Genomic DNA, 17,687 nt, shown 5'->3' with positions numbered 1-17,687 from the left:
AATTAGCCATCTAATTCACTAGGAAAAGCCATGATTGGTGATTGCTTTTGCATGTTGCATAGCACTTTATAGGTCTTTATTAAAGTAATAAAGATTTTTTTTTTGCAAAGTGAGTAATTTTTGGTTATAAACATAAATGCAATAGAGTTTTTTTTTTTACTTTTTTTCTGTAACCCCTTTTTAGTAAGTTAACATTGGTTTTACAATACTGCATATAATTTTGGGAAATAGTTTTACTTGTAAATATTGGTCTATTTCAATCTGATTAATATGAAAAACTAAATTCTGCTTAATTTAGTTTGACTTATACATTTCAATATTCCTGAACATTTGAAGTAAAGAAGATTACTTTTTTTCTTTTAAAATTCACATTTTTGGACTTTTGAATCATGCCAAAGGCATATTTCTATATACATAGACTATGATATATACTTAAACACATTAACTTCACTTCAGCCTTTCTTTAATATACCTTACAGTTTACCTTAACCCTCAATTATTTCATTGATTTGTGGGCAGCTTCAGGTGTTTCCCCTAAGGTTCAAATATGAGCAGAATAGCCTTGGCGCTGAGGACTCAGATGGCAGAATGACACTAAGGGAACTTTCAGCCTGAATAGAAGTGAAGCTGACCAGCATCTTACCAAGCCCAGATGGGAGAGGGCTATGTGTATCTTGGGAACACAGAAGCTAGTCATGTTCTTTAGGTTACAGTAAGTTAGGAAGACAAAGAAGTCTGGGTGGAGGAGGGGCAGATGCATCTCAGGAGCACTGAAATTAGCTTAAAGCACCCCTATGTGTTCCAGTCTTCAGTTTTCTATCAATCCCTCAGACAGAATTCTTTCTAGGGAACATGCACTTGCCCAGCTTCAATAGGCTTGTGAGCCACTAGAAACCCTGGAAGGGAGGACTGGGCGCTTCTCCCATCGCCTCAGTATCATCCTGGTGTTGTGGAACAAGGCATAAGGATTCTTAGCCATTGCTTTGTCATTTTGTGTGTAACTGCCATTTTAGAATTTTAGGTTTTGCTGTCCCGGGAATGACGACTGCATTCCAGAGATAGTTTCAACCCTCACTCCACCCTCGCCTCTGGTCACCAATGAGGGTGAACATGCCAGTAATTGGAGCTGCAGGTTGGAGCTGCATCTCAGCCCGGCCAGTCAGCTTAGAATTATAGCCAGGCAAAGTTGAAGAATGCATCCTTGTAGCCAATGAGTAACTGCCAGCATGATTTAACCCTATAAAAATCCCTTGCTTCCTTTGTCCAGGGCTCTCGATACCTGCTGCTGCATTGGGAGGTCCCATGAGCCTGGACTCAAGTCTGTAATAAACTCCCATTTGTGTTTGCATTGGCTGTCTTTGGGTTCTTGGAGGCTATGCTCACCGAGTCTGCTGATCTTAGGCACAACAGGTCCAAGTCTTAAGAGACTCATGCCCTGACACCCTGTGTCTTGGAATACTTACCTTTGCATTTTAAGTCTCCATGTAAGAGACTGAGTGGAAGGGACCATGGTGGGAGACTCTCAAACTGCACAGAGAAGGGGAGGGACCTTCCAACAAAATCTGTAATGGCCAGACATGTTAATGAATCCATTTTGGACCTCTGAATGAGCCCATTAATTAAATACCTCCAGAACCCGAGCCAACACCAGAGAGAGCAAAAGAATTTCACAGCTAACACTTGCCTAGATTTCTGACCCATAGAATCATGAGATACAACAAAATTTCAGTGTGCAATGTTTTTTTAATATTATTTTTTATTTATGCATAGAGGAAGTGGGGTGTAGGCCAGAGGTGCAGGGGGTGAGAGGATTGACCAGAGACAGAGTTGGGAGCAGAACAGGTGGATCTTCTGAGATGCACAGCTGAGGGGAGCAGAGGACACCATAGGAGAGGTCTGCACCATGTGGGTTAGCTCCCTGGTCAGGGATCAAACTCATGCCACAGTGACTGTCTACAGCTTGTTAGCTGTAGTGAGACTTTAATCCCTGCACCACAAGCCAGGCCCTCAATGTGCGCCTTTCCAGTCTGCAGTTTCTGGGTTGCATGAAAAGGAATTGATATTATTTTAACATGAAAAAGGGAAAACGCTGCCCTTCCCCTTAGTTTTCTTAGGGGTGAGTTCTTCTCAAGGTGTAGGTATTCTCTGTATCCGATATCATAAATTTTTTCAGCACCATCCTTACTGAGCTAGGAAATATATTGAGTTTTGGAGTTCAAGAGTTCGGAGCGATTAACTACACCTTATTCCCAGACTTTATTGTGAACTGACACTTCTTTGTTGTCTGATATCTTTGAAATTCAGGTGGAGATTTGCGGGGTGGGGGATATTTTCTCCTCCCTCTCTAAAATGTTTCTGCCAAGCTCAACTTCAGAATTTTAATGCAGAAAGATTGGTTTTATTTGCTTTTAATAGCAGTGAAATGAAAAGAACTTTTTCTTGTCACATTCCATTAACCAATGGAAATAACATTCCATATGCTCACTGAACAATTTAAATGCATTTCTGCAAGTCAACCTGCCTTTAATCTTTTTGCAATATATCTGTTAAGTGAGAAGTTTATATCTACATGGCCCCATCTCCCTCCTTGTGATTAGAGAGTGAATAAAATTAGAGAGCTTTAATCCTTGGAGTTCATCAGTATATTTTTTACTGCTCATTTAATTTTAACCATAAAAAAATCTCACTTAATCATATGCTATATCCATAAACAGATATGCTTAAAAACCGGTCTTCAGAAGTATGGGGAAACAACATGTATTAAAGCTGTTCTAAGAATTTGCATATTTTGCTTATTGTTGGCTTCTAGTTTCATCTCTGAGCTGGCCATCTGTGTAACTACCTCTTGAACTTCTTCCTTCACACCTACATGTCATCCGCCATTTCATCCACAAGCAATAAAACCAAAAAAGCTTCAAACCCAGTTTAATCTTCTCAGGTCAAGCAAAGCTTATAAAAGTGCTGTTTATCTCACTAAGAGCTTTCATTTCTTTATATTTCATTCAGGGATATCAAATAGTCTCTTCCCATCTTCCTTCTAAATCTAGCCTATTTATCCTAATGACTGCTGCAGATCCAGTCTTTCTAACTCCAATCATCTAGGTTGGATTAGGCTCCCTATTATTGCCTATAACTATTACATAAGAATCTAGGTATAGGGCCTCCCCGGGGCGCAGAGATTGAACGCTGGGTTGCGAAGCTGCCCGCGGCCTCTGCAGTGCCGGTTCGATCCCCAGCTGCTCCCGGCCACTGGAGGAGGGTCCCACATGGCACGCAGACCTCTCCTGCCGCCCGCTGCTCCCCTCAGCAGTGTACTTCGGTCCTTCTGCCTGCTCTGCTCCCCGCTCTGGCTCTGGTGAATTCCCTCGTCCTCCCTCTCTTCTGACTGTACCCAGTGCATGTATAAACAAAACAAACAAACAAACAAACAAATAAATAAATAAAAACATGCCTCTATTAAAAAAAAAATTAAAAAAAAAAAAAGAATCTAGGTATAAAAAGGATAGATAGTAAATATTTTTATAAGCATGAATGTGTGATCTCTAGTTGTCTTATGCTTAAGTGAAAGCTCTAAATCCTTCAATGGACTGGATTACTTTGGAATTCCATCCAAGGGCACAGTAGTGTCCTTTGTGTCCCTTCTGGTGATTTCAGTAAGAGTAAAAGAGGACTCCATATCTCTCTGACATTCCTGGAAGATCTTCAGTGCTTTCTGTCCCACTTGCCTCCAACCCTCCTACTCATACCTTCTCCCTCACTTTTTCCCTGGAGCACATTAAGATCATTCTTATTATTATTAAGAAAAATAAATAGGGCCTCCCTGGTGGCACAAGGGGTTAAGTCTCAGCACTATGAAGCTATCAGTAGCCACTGATGCATGAGTTCGATCCCCAGCTAGGGAGCTGACCCACATGGCTCAGCAGACCTCTCCTGTCTTCCCCTGTTGCTCCCCTCAGCAGTGTATCTCTGTAGATCCACCTATTCTGTTCCTTACTCTGTCTCTGGTGAATCCTCTCACCCTTTACACCCCTACCTCTAGCCTATACCCCAGTTCTTGTAAGTATAAATAAAAATAAATCTTTGAAAAACAAAAGATTTTTCTAACATGCCACATTTATTGCAAGAGTTCTATTTGTAATCACAAGAGGGTGCATGGAAATGGATTTGTTTTTTCTCAAAGCAAACACTTAACAAACCTCTGTTCCATAACAATGAGAACACACTCTACACAGCAGAACCTTTTAATAGTTCTAAACATCAACACAAGAATATGCTATAGCTATGCTCTCTTTTCCATATCTCCGTGCCTGTAGTTATCCATTGAATCAGATAATTGATACAATTCTCCAATTCAAGTTATCTGTGCAAGAATGAATTTTAATATGTTTCACCCCTAGTATTTTCACATGATTAGGAAAAGAGATAATATTTTATTTTCATAAGTTTTGACCCATTACCTAAATAGCACAGTCAGATTGTGAGGAATAAATTGCTGCAACATGACAAGCAGGAAAGCGAGTTAAAATTCTTCTTAAATCAAAGGCAACTGTCAGAATAACCCAGAACACAGTGGTAATGTAGAAACGTGACTAGATCATTCAAGTATTCAAGAGATCACCCTTCATCTATTACCATTTTCTCTATGCAACAACAGCACTGATATTTTGACTCATCTCTTTTGTTACCATGGATAAACAATGTCTCAAATGCCTTACAAAATTCATTTTTGCAATGAGAAATAGAAGAGAAAAATTACATCTTTCCAGTTTCTGAGACTGTAATATTTTTATCCTAGAGTTTTCTGAGAAGATAGATGGCTGTTATGAATATTGAATCTTTTACAGATTCACTGATCCTTCATAGAAGATGTCAAAGGAAGGCTAAGGAAATCAATCTCCCTAAGAACTATAAGGGCAAACTGTTGTGCTTTCAAAGAACAGAATAACAACTTATGTTCCCTGCCCCACCCTAAGGACAGGAGGAGCTGGGCAGGGTGGGGGAGCTAGAAAAGAGATTGGAAATAATTGAGAGAGCAAGCAGGAGAAGCAGAGAGAGATGGAGGAAGGAGGAGACTGGAGGAGGCTCTTGGCGCAGAGACACATAAGACGAGCCATGCTTGCTCAGCCTTGAACTGACACCAGGGACTTGGGGGACATGGAGGGAGACCCTTGAAATAGCCATGGGTGAGAGACATGTGGGGAGGTTGACAATGGCAGCCTTTATTTTAATTTTGAGTTTGCTTTTTTCCTTCCAGATCTGCCAAGCCCCTTCTACCTCTTTCCTATAGGTCCCCACCAGAAGGTGCCTTAGACGTGTGTAAAGCTTCTGGGCCTCAGCTGCCCTGCATTGGGCCAACCCTGTTTGGCTGGACATTTACCCATGGGAGGATGGGTAACATTGGGCGCTTGCTTTGGAAAGTATATTCTTTCTCTGCTCTATTGTGCATTAATTTTACTCAAGGTGTTTTCTGTTGAAGGTCTTATGCGCTATAGTATGTTTTGTCTTGATGTGGCAGGTGGCAGAACCTATTGAGAGTAGACAGGTTTGGGGGTTCCGGGGTGCTCCTCATTCTGATCTGTAACCATAGGAATCCTCTAGAGTTTCAACCATAAGCCCTTCCTTAAAGACAAGGTTTGATGATGTAGGGAAGAATAAATCTGCCAATCCAAACTATGTTTTTTGGCAAAAGGTTTATTTCATTAGAAGAAGCTCTGAGGATTGGGTAGGGATTGTCTTTTATTGAAGACATTTGCATGTGCAAAGGGGAATTTCTTCTGTCAGGGTGTCTCCATCATTGTACCAGGAAGACCTAGTCTCCTTAACCTTTCCAGTGGAGAAAGTAAAACTTAAATCCACCCAGCAGTGATACCTTTGCTTATTGTGCTTCCATCATTACTCCCCATAACTGACATCCTTTCTTCCCCTACCCTGGTGAGAGACCTGTGGCAAGGTGACAATGGCAGCCTTTATCTTGATTTGCACTTTGATTTTGCTCCTTTTGTCTCAGACTTGCCTGGCCCTTTTTACCCCTTTCTGGTGGTTCCAGGCAGAAGGTGACTTCGACTTGGGGCAGCTTTCAGGCCTTAGCAGTCCCACCTCAGGTCAAACTTTCTTTAGAGGATGGGTAACTTTGGGTGTTTTATTGGGAAACTATTATCCTTTCTTCTTTCTCTATGCACACAGTCTATTAAAGGTCTTTCACACTAAGTTTTCTTTGTCTTTGTGTGCATGGATGCTAGACCCCTTTAGAGTATGCAAGTTTGGGGATCGTAGGGTCCCCCTCAGTCTATGTCCTAATGTAACAGGGTGGTCCCCAGGAAAGGGGGAGGTTCCCTGCCCCACCCAAGGGAGGGTGGAGCTGAGCAGGAAGAGGAGAAGCTGCAGAAGAGACTGAGGAAGGAAGCAGGATGGAGCCAGGAGACCTGGAGGAGGCGCGTGGAGCCTAGAGACATGTGAAGAAACTGCGCTTGTCTTTTGGTTGTGGACTGGGTGACACAGATGTGGGTGAGACCCATGGGGAGGTGACAATGACAGCTTTTATCTTGATATTGATTTTGCTCTTTTCCTTCCGGGCTTGTCCAGTTGTTTCTGGCCCTTTTCTGTGGGTCCCCACTGGAAGATGCTTTAGACTTGTGGCAGGCTTTGGGGCCTTGCTCTGGGCCAATCCCATTTGGATGGACTTTTACCCACGAGGGTACGGGTAGCTTTGGGTGCTTCATTTAGAAACTAGACTCTGCCTTATCTGTATTGTTTCCTAATTAAAGTTCCTTCCCATTAAAGTCTCCTATGTTTTGTGTTGATGTGGCGGATGGCAGAACCCATTTAGAATAGGCAGGTTTGTGGGGTTTGGGCTGCCCCTCTCCCTGTTCTATAACACTAACAGGTTTTGGGCTTTTTTTTTTTTTGGATGTGAATTTATCAAATCCAGTAGGAAATAAGAGTCACTGAACTACAAATTAGGCAAAATCAAACTTCACTCTGGCACATTTAATTCAAGAACTTTGGACATTATATTTCTAGCCAACGATACAAACTCAAGGGCACTCAGTATATCTTAGAACAGATCTATAAATCTCATTGACCTTTTCCCCTACTAGGCTTTTCATTAAAAACATCTATCTCATCCTGATCTTTGTGACTCCACCCCTGAGCCGACTCTTGAATGCAGTCCCTTATGCATACGTGCCTCAACTGTGCCTGAACTGCAGATATTTGAAGCAGTTTATTATTTTGAAAAATAGAAAAGCTGAAGTTTTAGCTTTGTTCCAGAAAATAAGTTGTTCTCTCTAGATTCTCTTAAGGGAAACTTAGTGATTTATATCTTGGGAATCATAACAGTCAGCATTCTAAAAAAGATATTTTTAAATCATACAAGTGTCTGTATAGGTTTTCTGAGTTCTCATTGCTGTTGTTTTGGAGAGGTATGGGCTTCAGAGAACAGGGTGCATGGGGTAAAAGAAAACATTCACTAGAGTTTCCCTTTCAGCAGTACACAGTGAGTTTCCTCATGAGGCAGAGACCTTTAGTTCTATCTAAAGGGGCAGGTTTATTGTATTATGAAAAGGAGAAAAAGGGCCTATGAGGTGACAGGTAGGCAGGGAGGGCTGCATCTTGCCAGAGAGGAAATTGTACTGATGCAGTCTTCTTTTTGGGAGGGGCTCATTCCTTTGTGGGTTTGAAATCTATTGTTATATTAATTGCTTCTAGGGTGTGGCTAGGTCCATTTGTAAGGACTAGAGATTGTTTACAATAGCCTCAATCTACATATCCCCCACTCTGATCTGCTTTGGGAATGTTTCCTATACCTGAAAACTTGCCATAGCAGTTGGTGCTAAGGATTTTTTATTTATATACCTGATTCTGTTAGGGGGAAAAGGATGTCCTAAAGCTAATTCCATACAGGCTTTGTGGACTCCACCCCCACTTCAGGCCAAAGACACTGGGAACTCCAAATCCCATCACTGTTATAGGACAGGGAGACCACCCTGTTACATCACCACCAAAGGGAAGGTGGCTGGGACCTGAGGGTGGGGTTAAGCAGCCAAGTTGGTATAAAGCCAGACACGTGGGCTTTGGGGGAGGGGTCCCCCATTTTGGCTCTCTGCCAGCTCGCAGCATCCGGCCAGCTCTGAGAGTGACTTTGGGTTTCCAGGTCGGCGGATCGGGTAGCATGCATTAAAGACTTTATTTCCCTATTTTCTCCCTGAGTTGCACATTTTCCTTATTTCCTTTTCCCTTGTAAATAAACCTTTTATTAACCTTTTGTATGTGCCTGTAGTGGAGTATTAATAAGTCCCTTTTAAGCACGTGGGTGAGGACCCACAGCCAGGCAACCCGTTCAATATCGGGGCTGCCCTATAACACTTCTAGAATGATGTTGTTGCAGAAATAAATTCTAGCCTTTTACTCAGGCTGGGGAAGAACAAGAGGTACTTCAGAAAAGGTGAGGCCAGGAGAAGCGTTATTACTCATGCATGAGGCCTCAGACCTGGGTAGGCCCGTAAGGTCTGAGCCCTGGTCTAGAGACAAAGAGTCTCTTTTATCCATAACCACTTTACATTGACAAAGTTGGTTAGTTAGCATACAAATTCTTGACACAGGAAAAGGGGAAGGATATAGATCTTGGAGGATGGCCTGGGAGATCAATCAGCCTAGCAGGCTGCCAGACCTTGTTTAGATATGCTTATTAAGGAAGCCAACTTGTTATTTACTTTACATTTCCAGGTCTAAGACTTTAACTGGGAAAGATTTCCTTTTCTTAGCAGTTCCCTTTCAATGTTAATCATCTTTACCCTGACCTCCAGTTTCTGGTCTTGCAATGCCTCCTTTCCAAATTTTTCACTCAGCCTTTGTCATCATTTAGAATGAAAAACATTATTTCAGTCCACTGAATTTTACAGTGAGGTCTTAAAAGTCAGTTGTCAGTAATGGTAAATAAAACAAAAAAGAAAAAATTAAATTCAGAGTAGCTCCTTTAAAACTTCTAATTTCAGTGATTTCAGGATGAACCACTCTGAAATGTGGCCAAGTGACTCACCCTCATGGAAGATATTTTTAATTGATATTGTTCATTGACAGATTTTTTTTTTTAAGAGAAATCAGGTTTTTGCAAAGCAAGTGAAAAAAATGCTTAACATCTTCTTCACTGATTCCTTAAGAACTTAAAAAAATTACAAATATATATACACATATGTACACACACATACATATACAAATCACACACACAAATATATATAACTTGTGTTGAAAACTGGTTTAGTCTATTACAATTGAAATACTTAAAAAGGAATTGTTCTTAATAGCCAAGTTACAGGATAGGGAAGTGTTTGTTTAGGAAAATACCTGACGGGGCCACTGGAGGGCAATGGTTAGCAGGAAAACAAGCAACAAACATGTGAGTACATAACAAGATGATGTAGGGTAAAGAAGATAAACTGAGTAAAACACTAAGAAGAGCAAAAGAAAACCACTAACCAAAATAGCATAAGACTGGATTTAGAAAAGTGTAATATTCAATTTCAAATGATTTAGTCACATCAGCCTGGTTTTGTTATAGGACAGGGAGAGGGGCAGCCCAAACCCCGCAAACCTGCCTATTCTACATGGGTTCTGCCATCCGCCGCATCAACACAAAACAGGAGAGTAATGGGAAGGATCTTTAATAAAACTAGGAAACAAGACAGGTAAGGCAAAGAGTCTAGTTTCTAAGTGAAGCACCCAAAGCTACCCATCCCCTCGTGGGTAAAAGTCCATCCAAATGGGATTGGCCCAGAACAAGGCCCCAAAGCCTGCTACAAGTCTAAAGCATCTTCCAGTGGGGACCCACAGAAAAGGGTCACAAACAACTGGACAAGCCCGGAAGGAAAAGAGCAAAATCAACATCAAGATAAAAGCTGCCATTGTCACCTCCCCACGGGTCTCACCCACATCTGTGTCACCTAGTCCACGACCAAAAGACAAGCGCAGTTTCTTCACGTGTCTCTAGGCTCCATGTGCCTCCTCCAGGTCTCCTGGCTCCATCCTGCTTCCTTCCTTCCTCAGTCTCTTCTGCCGCTTCTTCTCTTCCTGCTCAGCTCCACCCTCCCTTGGGTGGGGCAGGGAACCTCCCCCTTTCCTGGGGACCACCCTGTTACAGTTTTATGTCCAGAACATTAGTACAGTCAGCTATGCCAGTAAAGACCTCTGTGTGTGTATGGGTGTGAGTGTGTGTGTGTGTCATGGAGGTTAAGAGTAGAAAATTTGGAAAGAGTCACCACAAGACCCCAAACCTGGCTCTCACAAAGCTACAAGCTTGAGGGCATCCCTGGTGGAGCAAGGGGTTAAGCATCAGCACTATGAAGCTATCTGCAGCCTCTGCAGCACGAGTTTGATCCCTGACCAGGGAGCTGACCCACATGGAGCAGCAGACCTGTCTTGTCCCGCCACTGCTCTGCTTAGCAGTGTGTTTCAGTAGATCCGCCTGTTCTACTCCCTACTCTATCTCTGGTCAATACTCTTACCTCATCCCACCTCTGGCCTACACCCTAGTTCTTCCACAAGATAAAAAAAAAAAGAAAGTACCCTTGGAATTAACAGCCATGAAGAGAGGAGCGGTGAGTGGTGAATGGTGATGGACAGAGGGAGAAGTCTGGATGGAGGCTGCTGTCCCAACATGCAGAGGTATCCTATTTTGGGCAGAAATAGCTTGGTCTTTATACTGCAAATTTATCTGTCAGTTATTATAAGCTTCCCCCAGGAGGGTAAGATTGTGGGCCAGCCTGCTCTTTGCAGCTGAGGCAATCCCAGGAGGGACTGAAAACTAGAGGAAACATAGGATCCAAAAGATGAAAAGCACAAAATAAGATGTTATATCTAAATGCAAATATATCAATAATTACATGGAATATAAAAGTTCCAGATTAATGTGATTCTCAGACTAGTTATGTTTTAAAGTCCAACTATGAGCTATTTACAATAACATAACTAATGAGACAGGGCAAGCTAGGGTTATTAGGCAGTTTTAGGGACAGTGCAGGAGGGGAACTTTGAAGAATTTAGGGAGGCTTCAGAGATAAGGACAACCAAAGAAATATAACCAATTCCATTAGGAAAAACAAACATGCCAGGACCAAGGACAACATTGTTAATGCTGGTCCTGGTTTCCTTCAGGTGGTAAAGGGAGGCGGAGATTGGAGAAATGGAGAGTGGTTTAATTTATGGTCACATTAGAAGGGCAGCTGTTTAACTTCAATGCAGGGATGCCCATCCAGAAGACTGGGCCATAAATTTAAAGATGCAACTAATGGGGAAAGAGAAAGCTGTTAGATAAGGAATGTGAAGATCCCCACTCAGTAGCAAATGAAGTGAGACAGCCGAGAACTAACCAATCACAAAGAGACTGGTGAAGTTTTAGAATAATGAGGGAAAAAAGGTATATATTCCCTGAAACACAATTCCACTTTGGCTTCCTTGCCCCTCCCAGGCCTGGTTCCCTGGCCTGGGAGTCCCACTTTATTTCTGCTCTTTTCCTCCTCAATAAACTTTTTCTTCTAAACAAACCTGCCTCTTCTCGCTTGCTTGCCTGAGCGTCTGCTCCACCCTTCCTTGGGTGGGGCAGGGAACCTGGAACCTCCCCCTTTCCTGGGGACCACCCTGTTACAATATGATTCCATAAAACTGAAAATTGAGCCTAACACCCAGCTACTTGCAGCGCCCAATGGCTATAAATCAACAGGCAAAGAAGGTGGTGAATGCCCTGGTTGGACAATAATTTTGAATAGCTAGAGGAAATAGGTAGTTACTACTCAAGGGACTTCCAGATATAAGTGCAAATATATCTGGAATTCCCGAGTTCTCCAGTGATCTCAGTATTGTTGTCTAAAGCAAATTATTCATATAAGTGTCCAGCAGATGGAGCCCAAGTAACGTGCATACTTGACTTGGGGTTCCTACTAACTGATCCAAGACTTCATTTGCTCCCACTGCCAGACATCCTTTGCCTTAAACAAAGACAGCAAATGAGATGTTAGATGGATGGATCTCTGCCTCTGTAAAGAATTTGGAAGAGATTGCTTGCTTAACTTATGGTGTAGAAAGAGCAAAGGTCAAACCAAAATCTTAACACCTTTGTTGATGCATAACAATCATAAAATATTCTTGAAGCAAAATTAGAATAGGTTGGGTGCAGAAAGGCAATAAATACTTTAAATATTTTTTATATTTTAATACAATAAATACTTTGGAATCATATCTCACGCTTTTTATTGAAAAGTCATATTGCTGTTTTTAATCTATACTATGCTTAGACTCTGGTCCAAAACAAGAGTATTTGCTACATCTGTTTTGATCATTTATAGGAATTCTCCTATCAGCTGAAACAAATAGTCATGATATTGAAAAGAGTTTCAATTTATATTTATAAAGCTATAAATAATCAAAAGCACTTGGTAAGAAAATTAAAGTTATAATAAATAAAGGATTTCATTGTTTTTGAACAACAAAAATGGTTGAAAGCTCAGGCTCTAAAAACAAACAACCTAGGTTCAAACACTTACTCAGTAAGATCTGGAACACAGTTGAGATTCTTTCTTTGCCTCAGTTTCCACAACTATAGATGAGGATATTTATGATATCTTCCTCAAAGGTTTACTCTGAAATAACATGAGTACAAATAAAGCTGTTAGAACATGTCTGGCATATGGGAAGTGCTAAATAAATGCTAGTAATAGTTGTTATATTTGAACAAGTGTAGATGTTGTAAACACATGTTAAATTATTAACATTTTACTTTATAATTGAATCATTCATTTAGGGTAAATTTGTGCTTTTTTCTGATTTAAATATTTTATGCAAATCAACTTTATAAAATGCAATGTTATTATCTTCTATTTAAATAGCAGTGACACTCAGGGTATATTTAATTAAATTTTAATGGATTTCAATTAAATCAGGATTTAATTCATTAGTCAGGATTAATTTCCTCTGTTTTTTATGAATGACATTCTGGTTCAATATAACAATATTTATATTCTTTATAGTTAAGAGCTTAGTAGCAAATTTTGTGCTTAAATGTAATAAACATTTACAATGCACATCCTTTTATTGCAAATAAGGTATCCAAGTTAATACATGACAGTCGATTCTGTAGCTACAATATCACATGGGCTTGTTCTAGATATGAAAGTGTGTTCCAGCTGACTTTTACCGGGGCAGTGGAAGGAGTCTCTCCAACACTTTTTTTGTTTTTAATTAATTAATTAATTAATTAATGCAAGCACTGGGTACAGTTGGAAGCCGGGAGGGTGAGAGAATTCACCAGAGTCAGAGCGGGGAGCAGAGCAGGCAGAAGGACCGAAGTACACTGCTGAGGGGAGCAGCGGGCGGCAGGAGAGGTCTGCGCTCCATGTGGGACCCTCCTCTGGTGGCCGGGGAGCAGCCAGGATCAAACCGGCACTGTAGAGGTTGGGGGCAGCTTCGCAGCCCAGCACTCAACCGCTGCGCCACCAGGGAGGCCCTCTCCAATACTTACTTATGGAAATTGTTGCATTTTCATTATATTGAGAAGCTAACAATAATGCCTTAACAATTTGACTTTGATTATAGTGAAAGGAGTAAACATTCCTGAAGTTAACATATATACTTAAAACCATCAGTACCTGACTTACTTATTTTTAAATTCAACTAAATAATTCTAAAATTTGCTGGTTAAAAATGTTATAAATCAATGATACCTCAATAAAAGAAAAAAAGATTTGAGTGTTTTGTAACTACTGCATCTAAATACCTTTTATTCTTTGATAGGCTAAAATTTCTTGGTAATTCACTTCAATTAAAAGCAGTAGATCAAAACATTTTCTACATGAAGAGCTTATACCTGGGTATTGGGAGATAGTAACTATTCATTTATTTCTTATTTTTTTTAAGATTTATTTTTTATTTTTCTTTTTTTTTTTAAAGATTCATTTATTTATACAAGCCCTGGGTTACAAGCCAGAGGTGAGGGAGTGTGAGAGGATTCACCAAAAACAGAGCAGGGACCAGAACAGGCAGAAGGACAGAAATACACTGCTAAGGGGAACAGTGGGTGAGACAGGAGAGGTCTGTTGCACCATGTGGGAATCTCCCTGGCTGGCTGGGAATCGAACCTGTGCTGTAGAGGCTAAGGACAGCTTCACAGCACTGCGCTAACCTGCTGTGCCACTGGGGAGGCCCAAGATTAATTTTTATTATTTATTTATGCATACAATAACTGGGTGCAGGCCACAGGTGTGGGGGTGAGAAGATTCACAAGAGACAAGAGTGAGGAACAGAACAGGTGAATTGTCAGAAATACGCTACTGAGGGGAGCAGCAGGTGAGACAGGAGAGGTCTGCTGTGCCACGTGGGTCAGCTTCCTGGTTGGGATGGAACTCATACTGCAGTGGCTGTAGATAGCTTGATAGTGCTGAGCCTTAATCCCTTGCACCACCAGGGAGGCCTGATAATAACAATTTTTAAATAATCTAAAATTTGAAGAAACAATGTTACAACTTATTAATTTATGCTACATTAGCAATATAGATTGTTAGGTAGTTATTTTAATGTAACGGTGGAGAAAATTTAGCAAAAGAAAATGTTTTTGTTACTTGAAAAAGAAAATAATAAATGTAATCTTGACAAGAACATAATTAAGTATAATGATGGTACGTATAGACAAACTTAAGGCACACCAGTTGCCATCATGGGGAATGAATTTTAGTTGATTTTTTTTTCTTTCTCATAAGATTTTCTCTTTTTGTATGCTTTTTTAATTCGTAAAATTGGAAGATAAATAATTCAGGTACTTTCTTCAATTTATTACTATTTACAAATGTGAAAGCAAGTATATTTGATACTTACATTTAAAATAATATGAACTTTAGTTTCAGCTATTACAGTGATCATTTAATACATTAAATATACATAATTTTACTTTCTATTCCATTTTACATTAAGTTTGGGAAAAAATTCTTGAATTCTTACATTAGCTGCCAGTTAAAAAATCATTGGGGGAGAAACTTTAAATTTTGGTAGTAATCTACTATGATTAAGGCTAGATAATTGCTTTGGTGGTCTTTGTAGAATCTAAATCTTTTCTGACTTCTCTCTGTTCATTAATGTGTCATTTTAAAAGCCAAATTAATAAGGCTTTTCCTTCTATAGCTCATCCTTAGCCTATAAATTCATCTTGTTAATGTTAATGGGAAGATAACGACTACATTATTGTGTCATAACCACCACCTTTTCTTAATAGTTAAAGATTGATGGCACTTCTAATAGAAGAATATTGGTCTAGGAGGGAATAATTCAGGAAAAGAGGAAGAAATTGTACACAATCTATTATGACATCTTTTTCCATTTTATTGTTTCCATCGCTAGCCATTTAAGAGACATCAACCTTGTTTTGAAATGACTTTTTTTGAGATTTGCAAACCTTAATCGTTGACAGAATTCTGCCATCTGCTGCTTTACAACATTGTAATTCATTGGACCTAAATGATTGCACAGACTTTTACCATTATTTTATGGCTCACTAGTTTAAAAAAAGCTAATGATTACATTACAAAATGATGTTTTCTTATCTATTAAATGTTTTAATTTATGATTGTTTAGAGAGCTCTTCAAGACCTGAGATAAAGCTTTAGTTATACCACTGTTGTACCTACATAAATAGAAACAAACTACATCAATTAATATATTTCTAAAATTTCTTTGCATACATATCTAACTTTTCTGAATCTCTTCAAATCTGAGTTGGTTGTGTGGACTTAATTAGATAGTAAATGTAAATAGCTTAGTACACCGTCTGACACATAATAAGTGCACTGTAAATATTCATTATTCAGTTTTGATCTGAAATCCTCATGTCTCTGTTCTAACATTCTACATTATTCAATGTATTTTATATGCATTAATTTTATATGCATTATAGGCAGAATATACAGACAGAAGCACATACACAAACTTGGGCTATGATGTGATGAAAATTTGTTTACATAAGTTAAATGTGGACTTTACCCTTTAAATGTTCCCATGGAAACCAAATAATGATATAGTTGATGGTGAGGAAAGATAGATGGAGGAATAAAGAATACAGTTCTGCTGCAGGTTTAATAATACCGACAAGTGGGCAGATTTGTGGACGTGGGCAGTAATTTGTATCACAAACAATACGAAAAAACAAACACAAAAAGAAATGTTTATACTCTTCCCCCAGTATTGCCTTACCTGAAATAGTTTCTTTCAGTTATTCTTTTGCTGGTTATAATTTACTCATCATAAAAAAAAAATTACTCATCGTATTATATAATCTGGGAGTCTACCCCAAGTAATCTGCATAGTGGTGCATATGTTGACTCCTATTCTCTAACACTGCATCTTGTTCATTTTCTTCATAGCGCTGTACTTTTGACATTTTGTTTGTTTGTTATTGTATACTTAATCCTTCTTGTTTCAGTGGGACACGGTGTTTAATCCAAGGAGGACAAAAATGACAGAGTAGGTTTCTAGTACCTACTATAATGCTCAGCACAAAGAGGTGGTTAATTAATGCATATTAAATTCATTTAGAAAAATGCAGTGAGGATTTAAGAAATTCTTTAGAAAATATTTGTTTGGGTTTTTTTTTTGCTAACTCGTATATACAAATTTCGGAATCATTACAAAAATCACAAATAATTGTATACTTTTTGTAGTAATACGAGCAGACTGTAGCTCTCAACTATTTGTGGCTAAATGGATAAAGAAAATGTGACATATCAGGGCCTCCCCGGTGGGGCAGCAGTTGAGCGCTGGGTTGCGAAGCTGCCCGCAGCCTCTGCAGCACCGGTTCGATCCCCGGCTGCTCCCCGGGCCAATGGAGGAGGGTCCCACATGGCGCGCAGACCTCTCCTGCCGCCCGCTGCTCCCCTCAGCAGTGTACTTTGGTCCTTCTGCCTGCTCTGCTCCCCGCTCTGGCTCTGGTGAATTCTCTCACCCTCCCGCGCTTCTGACTGTACCCAGTGCTTGTATAAATAAATAAATAAATATTTAAAAAAAAATGTGACATATCATACAAATATATATATGGGGGAATATTGTTCAGACATAAAAATTAATAAAATCTTCCCATTTGTGACAACATGAATGGAATGTGAGGGCATTATCCTAAGTGAGATAAATCAGATAGAGAAAGAAAAATACCTCCTAATCTTAAGTATACATGGAAGCTAAAAATTTCAAATTTTTATATACAATAGCAGATCGTGGTTGCCAGAGGTGGGGGTAAGAGTGGGTGAAATGGGTAAAGGCTCAAAAAGAAAATGGAATCAGCAAAGGGCTTTGCTACTTCTACTAATGCTATTCTTTTTTTTTTTTTTTAAGATTTATTTATTTATACAAGCACTGGGTACAGTCAGAAGTGCGTGTGTGTGTGTGTGTGTGTGTGTGTGTGAACTCACCAGAGCCAGAGTGGGAAACAGAACAGGCAGACTGACGGAATACACTGCTGAGGGGAGAAATGGGGGTGGCAGAAGAGGTCTATGCGCCGTGTGGGACCCTCACCAGCGGCTGTGGAGCCAACCCGCTCTTCAGAGGCTGCCGGCAGCTTCGCAGCCCAGCGCTCACCCTTCTAATGTTATTCTAACTCCATTTACTATCAGCTGTCATCTTAGAAATGTATAGATAAAAATCTGGGAATCTTCCCAGCACTG

At 40.0% G+C, this 17,687-nt stretch overlaps 1 long non-coding RNA gene across 1 annotated transcript in view; it reads right to left on the bottom strand.

Annotated features, from left to right (window-relative positions):
• The window catches only part of LOC129146719 (uncharacterized), a 90,193-nt gene that overhangs the window by 27,048 nt on the left and 45,458 nt on the right, over positions 1-17,687 (bottom strand). The window contains exon 3 of the long non-coding RNA XR_008553807.1: positions 12,534-12,629. This is a non-coding gene — a long non-coding RNA (uncharacterized LOC129146719). The remainder of the gene's footprint in view (positions 1-12,533; positions 12,630-17,687) is intronic.

This window comes from Talpa occidentalis, unplaced genomic scaffold (genome assembly GCF_014898055.3).
Source record: "Talpa occidentalis isolate TD23 unplaced genomic scaffold, MPIMG_talOcc4v2.1 talOcc4.4, whole genome shotgun sequence".
Taxonomy (NCBI): Eukaryota; Metazoa; Chordata; class Mammalia; order Eulipotyphla; family Talpidae; genus Talpa; species Talpa occidentalis.
The sequence above is the reverse complement of the archived record's forward strand: the minus strand, read 5'-3'. Positions and strand labels throughout refer to the sequence as shown.